At 35.6% G+C, this 7,043-nt stretch overlaps 1 long non-coding RNA gene across 1 annotated transcript; it reads left to right on the top strand.

The window, feature by feature from the left end:
- Positions 1-386: 386 nt before the first annotated feature.
- LOC144963750 (uncharacterized) lies at positions 387-7,043 on the top strand. The gene is made up of 3 exons (XR_013643695.1): positions 387-427; positions 4,701-4,774; positions 6,987-7,043. It is a non-coding gene; the product is annotated as an uncharacterized LOC144963750 (long non-coding RNA).

Here is a 7,043-nt window from a genome sequence, read left to right as displayed (position 1 = left end):
TCTCTCTCTTCTCTCTCTCTCCTCTCTTCATTTCTCTCTCTCTCTCTCTCTCTCTCTCTCTCTCTCTCTCTCTCTCCTCTCTCTCCTCTCTCTCTCTCTCTATCTTTCTCTCTCTCTCTCTCTCTCTCTCTATCATCTCTCTCTCTCTCTCTCTCTCTCTCTCTTTCTTTCTTTCTTCTCTTGGCTCAGTTCACCGGGGAAAGAGTTGTAGGGTAAGGACATGATATTTTGATAATTATTATTGCTTAACAATTAATTTGACAATGAATGGATAAATGATACAGATTTATATAGTACGAGTACGACGACATTTTAACAGCTGTAGACTGTAAACTAGTTCTGAACAAAAATTAGATGATGAAAGAACCCACAAGGAACCAAATGATCAAAGATATGAAATTACTCGAAACTTATGGTACATATCAATGTAATATTATAATTTTCTGGCTGATGATCATATAGTAACTTTATCTATAATATATTTGAGGACTTTACTTTTAATATATAGTAATATTATTCGTTTGCGTTGTGTTGTAGATGTCAAATACAGTCGAGATACCTAGTGCTCTAGACATAGAATTCTAATTTCTTACACTACAGATACTAGACCTCTACACTTACAGTTAAAGCTTTATTCGTTGTAGTAAATTCATTCCGAATCCAAATCAAATAACATGGATGGATTTCAATTTCAAGGTCCGTAATATCAAACCAAATTGGTCACCCCAAATTATGTATCTGTACACGCCCATACACAACTCCATTATCCATGGTCCATACGCTTCGCAGTGTGTCACATAACTATAACGCTGTCACATAAAGCCTTTTCGTGTGTTTACATAGCGCTCTTTTTCACAGTGTGTTGAATAATTTTTTTATAGTAAAAAAATCTTGGACTAGACATGACAATCGACATTCATACCAATCTGAACTGAATTCATCTGAATGAGTATATTATAGTCCACATTTATTAGACTATTAACAGATATTATTATTTCGCGGTTTTTTCCAAAGTAAATTGAATTTGAAAGCATTGAATTCAATAGCTTTTAACAGCCTCATAAGCCAAATATTTTAAACTGTGTCAACTGTGTAGTGTGATATGAGTGAATATTGGAGGTCAAAATAATTAACTGAGTTATGCCCCTTTGTATTTTAAGAAGTGAGATTCTTTGCATGTGATTTTTACAATGAAGCACCTCAAAATACAAGGAAAGCTTTCTTGTGCTTATAGAAATAGTAAAATAAAATAACGATAAGTATTCAATTGTAAGCTTCAATTTATTAGACGAAGACAGATACTGTCTAATAAATTGAAGCTTACAATTCAATACTTACCATTATTTTTTTCTACAAGCTTCAATCAGCTCCATTTTAATTATAGAAATAGTGTATCTGCACAATATATCAAACTTTGAAAAAAATCCCAGCCGACAATTTGACTGTTTTGAGCCTTGAAGTTGGCGAAAATTTACGATTTTGTTGAGCATCATATTATGCAGACCTGCCATACATCCTGGATTTTCTGGGATTATCCCAGATTTAAGCCAACATCCCGGAATCCCAGAATTGAGCTGATAATCCCGGATTGTCAATGCCGATGTTTAAAAAAAAAAAAATTCGTTTGAAATAAAAATAAATTTTAATAAATTTTACAGTCTCTATATTTCTTTGGTTCCGTCCGGATGTGAGACGGAAAAAAAATAATGCGAAATAATAATTTTTTTTCGAAATAATATTCTTCTTCGAAAGCTCTCACACCACCGCACCACCTCCTCTTCTTCGTCGTCGTCGTCTTCTTCGTCGTCTTCTTCTTCTTCTTCTTCTTCTTCTTCTTCTTCTTCTTTCTTCTTTCTTCTTCTTCTTCTTCTTCTTCTTCTTCTTCTTCTTCTTCTTCTTCTTCTTCTTCTTCTTCTTCTCCTTCTTCTCCTTCTTCTTCTTCTTTTTCTTCTTCTATAAGAATTAATCCAAGTAAACGAAAGAATCAGGGTAAACATTTAACACAAACAGGAGCGAAGATACGCAGCTTCCTGTGTTAAGCACGAGATACACATCCTTCAAAAGGGTAGGAATTGTTCTCTTCCTTTCATTTTACAACTAACTCAGACCTGGGCCCTCAAATAATTGGGATTTTTTTTGGTACCATAAAATAAGGACCTCGTTATAAATAAGTAGGGGAAAGTGACTAGTCAATTGACATGTCATATCTGGGTAGTGTCCATATTTTTGTCCTGTTTTGTCTATTTTCGCGTGTTCAAAAAGTTCCGACAATTTTTCACCAACCATTTACAGGCCTTCTCTCTCTCTCTCTCTCTCTCTCTCTCTCTCTCTCTCTCTCTCTCTCTCTCTCTCTCTCTCTCTCTCTCTCTCTCTCTCTCTCTCTCTCTCTCTCTCTCTCTCTCTCTCTCTCTCTCATTCTTTCTCTATGCCGTTCGTTCTCTATTTCTCTTTCTCCTTCACTCTCTGTCTTTCATTCTCTATCTCTTTCATTCATTCTCTCTATATTTTTTTCCTTTCTCTTTTTCTCTTTCCCTCTTTCTTTCTCTATCTATCTCTTCCTCTCACTCTTTTTCTTTTCTTTCTCTCTCTCTCTCTCTCTCTCTCTCTCTCTCTCTCTCTATCTATCTATCTCTCTCTCTCTCTCTTTCTCTCTCTCTCTCACTCACTCTTTCTTTCATTCTTTCTATATCTCTGTTTCTCTCTCCCCCCCCCTCTCTCTCTCTCTCTCTTTTGCTACATACTTTCTTTGCTTCTCTATCTCTCTTCTCTTTCTTTCTTACTTTCTTTTTTTTTCCACTCTCTTTCTTTCTACATTCTTTCTTTTATCTCCCTGTCCTCCACTCTCTCTTTCTTCCTTTCTTTTCTACCCCCTCCCCCCTTCTCTCTCTTCTTATTCCTGTCTTTCTCTCTCACTCTCTCTCTCCTCCTCTTTCCTTCTATATCTCTCTCTCTTCTTCCTCCCTCCCCTCTCTCTCTCTCTCTCTCTCTCTCTCTCTTGTTTTTTTTTTGTTTTTTTTAGGGTTTTTTTTTTTTTTTTGCGTTGGCCTCCTAGTCAAGTAAACAAAAAACACTGGGAGACAAAATATATTATTCCAGAAAACAATTACAGCTACATGTATTATGTATTGAGATTCACATCATCAATGACCAAAAATTAACCACTAAAGTCAAGAAAAAAAAAAAAAAATACTCTGAGCTATAATGTTCAATACGAATAAAATGCACACTTATCAATGATTTTTGTGTCCAACAGCATTTATGATTATGGTGGCTGTTCATTTCTTTTGTGAGGTTTATTAGACACTGAAGAGAATGATCTTATTTAGTTTCATCCTCTTTGATGTCTGCCCCAACAGTAAATATTTTCCTTTGATGGAACAGTTTGGCAGCAGCTTCTTATGGTTCACACTATTATGTTATGACGATCGACCCAATCAGCAAAGTCCGGTCCGCATTCGTGCACCGTCGCGAACCCGCCTGGTAGCATCGTCACAACACACCTTTCGACTAGATGCTCTGCCGTTTCGGGTTCTTGTCCACAGCGTGGACATATTGGACATATATAGACAGTGGCGATGGTCTTGATCAATGTTGTTATGTGATCAGCCTCAATGCCCATTTCATTGTCAAAGAAGGGGTATTTCAGTGATGGGAAAAGGCGTGTGTGCCTTGACTGTTGTCATCGTTTGCATGTGCAGTAAGTCCATGTTTGATGGTAGACTGTCCACTGCTGTTGGACTGGGCACTATTGTCCGGAATATCTTTTCACCTGTCTTGGACACATGTCTTGGTATTTTGAGGTCGCCGCTATTTTTTTGCTGCAAAAATTTCCTTTGTGGCGATGCACAGCAACTACCGAAGAGAACGCTGGAACATTGACAATTTTTATTTCTCTAAATCTTAAAATTAATTATGTTAATGGATTGCATGAAGAAGATAAATAAACCATTGGATAAGCGAACGCAAAAACTAAAGAAATACAGTAAGCGACAATGACGAACAAGGGGACATTTTTCCTTATATCCGTGATTGGGTTGAAAAATCCCTGATTTTGCTCCTCAACACCCCTGATTGGCATAATCCCATGTTGGTAGGTCTGCATTATGCTATGAATTATTGTTTGGAAAATTAGAGTACCAGACCCATTTTTTTGCTATCTTATGTTGGACCAAATGTTATGTATTGAGATTCACATCATCAATGACCAAAAATGAACCACTAAAGTCAAGAAAAAATAAATATACTCTGAGCTATTTTGAAGAGCAGATAATTCCAAAAGTTGAAGGAAATTTCCATTTTCTTTCAAATAATTGTAATCTATGCTTAAAGTTGTACAGGATTACCAAATTTGAGAGATTTAGCTTGATCAATAAAAAAGTTATAGCCTCTCCATTGTTTGGAATCCACAAACAAAGAGTTTTACAAACTGAAATCATAGATTCCAGTGTTCCACCTTAGATTGCCATCAGCATTAACCAACATTAGGTATTTACAGAAGTGACAATTTTTCTCCTGATATTTCATTTTCAAGAGTTTGATATTTTTTTTTAAATTGGCAAGGTCAAAAAATTATTAGTTACTATTATCATTAGGTGCAAGACTGCATATCTTTCAAAACTTAAGTTCTTTGCTCATTTATCTGTTTACAAATTCAAAACATAAACAAGAAATACACCTTTTTTATTTTTAATTCACTAAAGGACGGCATGAAGATACAGGATTGCATCGTGTATTCTTCAAAAGATTGTATTCGTAATGGAGATCCAATCTTGAGGTAGGTATTCCATACAGTTCTCTCTCTCTCTCTCTCTCTCTCTCTCTCTCTCTCTCTCTCTCTCTCTCTCTCTCTCTCTCTCTCTCTCTCTCTCTCTCTCTCTCTCTCTCTCTCTCTCTCTCTCTCTCTCTCTCTCTCTCTCTCTCCCCCTCCCCTTTCTCTCTTTCTCTCTCTCTCAAACCTTCTGTATCTCTCTGTCTCTCTCTATCTCTTTTTCTGTCTGTCTCTCTGTTGGCTTAGTTAAGTGGTGAAGGCGTTGTATGGAAAGGACGTTTTGATAATTCGATAATTATTCTTGCTAAACATCAACTAATTAAATAGAGATAAGGAATGATAAATGTAAAAGATTTAAATATGAGGACACAAACAGCTGTAAACTGTAAAATATTGATCAATAATTAAATAGTGAAAAAAACAAAAGTCCCGTGATATGAAACTCATTGAATCCATTGTTTGGAAACCACTGACTAGAGTGCTTCAACTTCAAGTTCAAAGAAAAGTGGCCGAGCGGTTAAGGCATTGCACTGTGACCCGCTTCTGGCGCTTTCGATTTTTTCCCTTGAGCAAGATTATTAACCCCCAATTAGGTCACATGGACAACATGGGTGATTCCTGTTGACATCAGACATCCTGTTTGATGGATTATCTATATTCCTTCGTGGAATGCTTAGGCGACGATATCTTATGATGCCGTGGTCAAGGGCATTATTTTTATATATATATATATACGGGAATCGTAGAATGGTCAAATCTAATTTATGACTTGTTAGACTCCGATCTCACCATTTTCTGATCCATTGTTTGGAATCCACAAACAAAGAGTTTTACAAACTGAAATCATAGATTCCAGTATTCCACCTTAGATTGCCTTCAGCATTAACCAACATTAGGTATTTATGAAGTGACAATTTTTCTCCTGATATTTCATTTTCAAGAGTTTTTGTTTTTTTTTTAAATTGGCAAGGTCAAAAAATTATTAGTTACTATTATCATTAGGTGCAAGACTGCATATCTTTCAAAACTTAAGTTCTTTGCTCATTTATCTGTTTACAAATTCAAAACATAAACAAGAAATACATCTTTTTTATTTTTAATTCACTAAAGGACAGCATGAAGATACAGGATTGCATCATGTATTCTTCAAAAGATTGTATTTGTAATGGAGATCCAATTTTGAGGTAGGTATTCCATTTAGTTCTCTCTCTCTCTCTCTCTCTCTCTCTCTCTCTCTCTCTCTCTCTTCTCTCTCTCTCTCCTCTCTCTCTCTCTCTCTCTTTCTCTCTCTTCTCTTCTCTCTCTTTTCTCTCTCGCTCAAACCTTCTGTATCTCTCTGTCTCTCTATCTCTTTTTCTGTCTGTCTCTCTGTTGGCTTAGTTAACTGTGAAGGCGGTGTATGGAAAGGACGTTTTGATAATTCAATAATTATTCTTGCTAAACATCAACCAATTAAATAGATAAGGAATGATAAATGAAAAAGATTTAAATACGAGGACACAAACAGTTGTAAACTGTAAAATAAGGGTGATCAATAATTAAATAGTGAAAATAACAAAAGTCAAGTGATATGAAACTCATTGAATCCATTGTTTGGAAACCACTGACAAGAGTGATTCAACTTCAAGTTCAAAGAAAATGCATAGACTAAAATATATTTCAATTGCTCAAGGTATTGAATATCAATCAAAACTCAAAGGTTACAGCAATAATGATTACTAATTTTGAGTTTAATACAAGCTGTGTGCAGGGCTTCTGACTGACAAGTTTCTAAAGATAGAGCGCAGCCAGTATTCGAACTCGGGACCGTTGGGGTACAAAACAAAAACTGTACCACTGAGCGACACTGACAAACTGAAACAGTGATAAAATATTTTCTCGTCATTTAGCTAACAACTACAAAGTAAAATTGCTTATAGTTATAGTAGTAGAATTCTTTTTTTACTAATGTTAGATAATGAAATAATCAGGAGTTTGGTTTGATGTTGATAAAAGTATAAACTGCATGATTAATAGCCTTGTGCTATATCTTCATTTAGAAGTTAGCTTTTGAGGTTCAACTGGGGAACAGACTTGTCACATTGTTTTAGTAGTTAACCAGTTGAGCTATAGGGATGTATGTAAAGATGATCTGAACGTTAGTTGTGAGACTGCATTTCTTTCAAAACACTACTTTTTCGATCTAAACAAGAATGACGTTTTTTATTATTTTCTCAAGGATGGACAGGATTGGATTGTGTATTCTTCATATGACTGGAGCCTTCTCCTCGAGGTA

This window comes from Berghia stephanieae, chromosome 2 (genome assembly GCF_034508935.2).
Source record: "Berghia stephanieae isolate SIO BIC M18660-M18661 chromosome 2, UCSD_Bste_1.3, whole genome shotgun sequence".
Taxonomy (NCBI): Eukaryota; Metazoa; Mollusca; class Gastropoda; order Nudibranchia; family Aeolidiidae; genus Berghia; species Berghia stephanieae.
The sequence above is the reverse complement of the archived record's forward strand: the minus strand, read 5'-3'. Positions and strand labels throughout refer to the sequence as shown.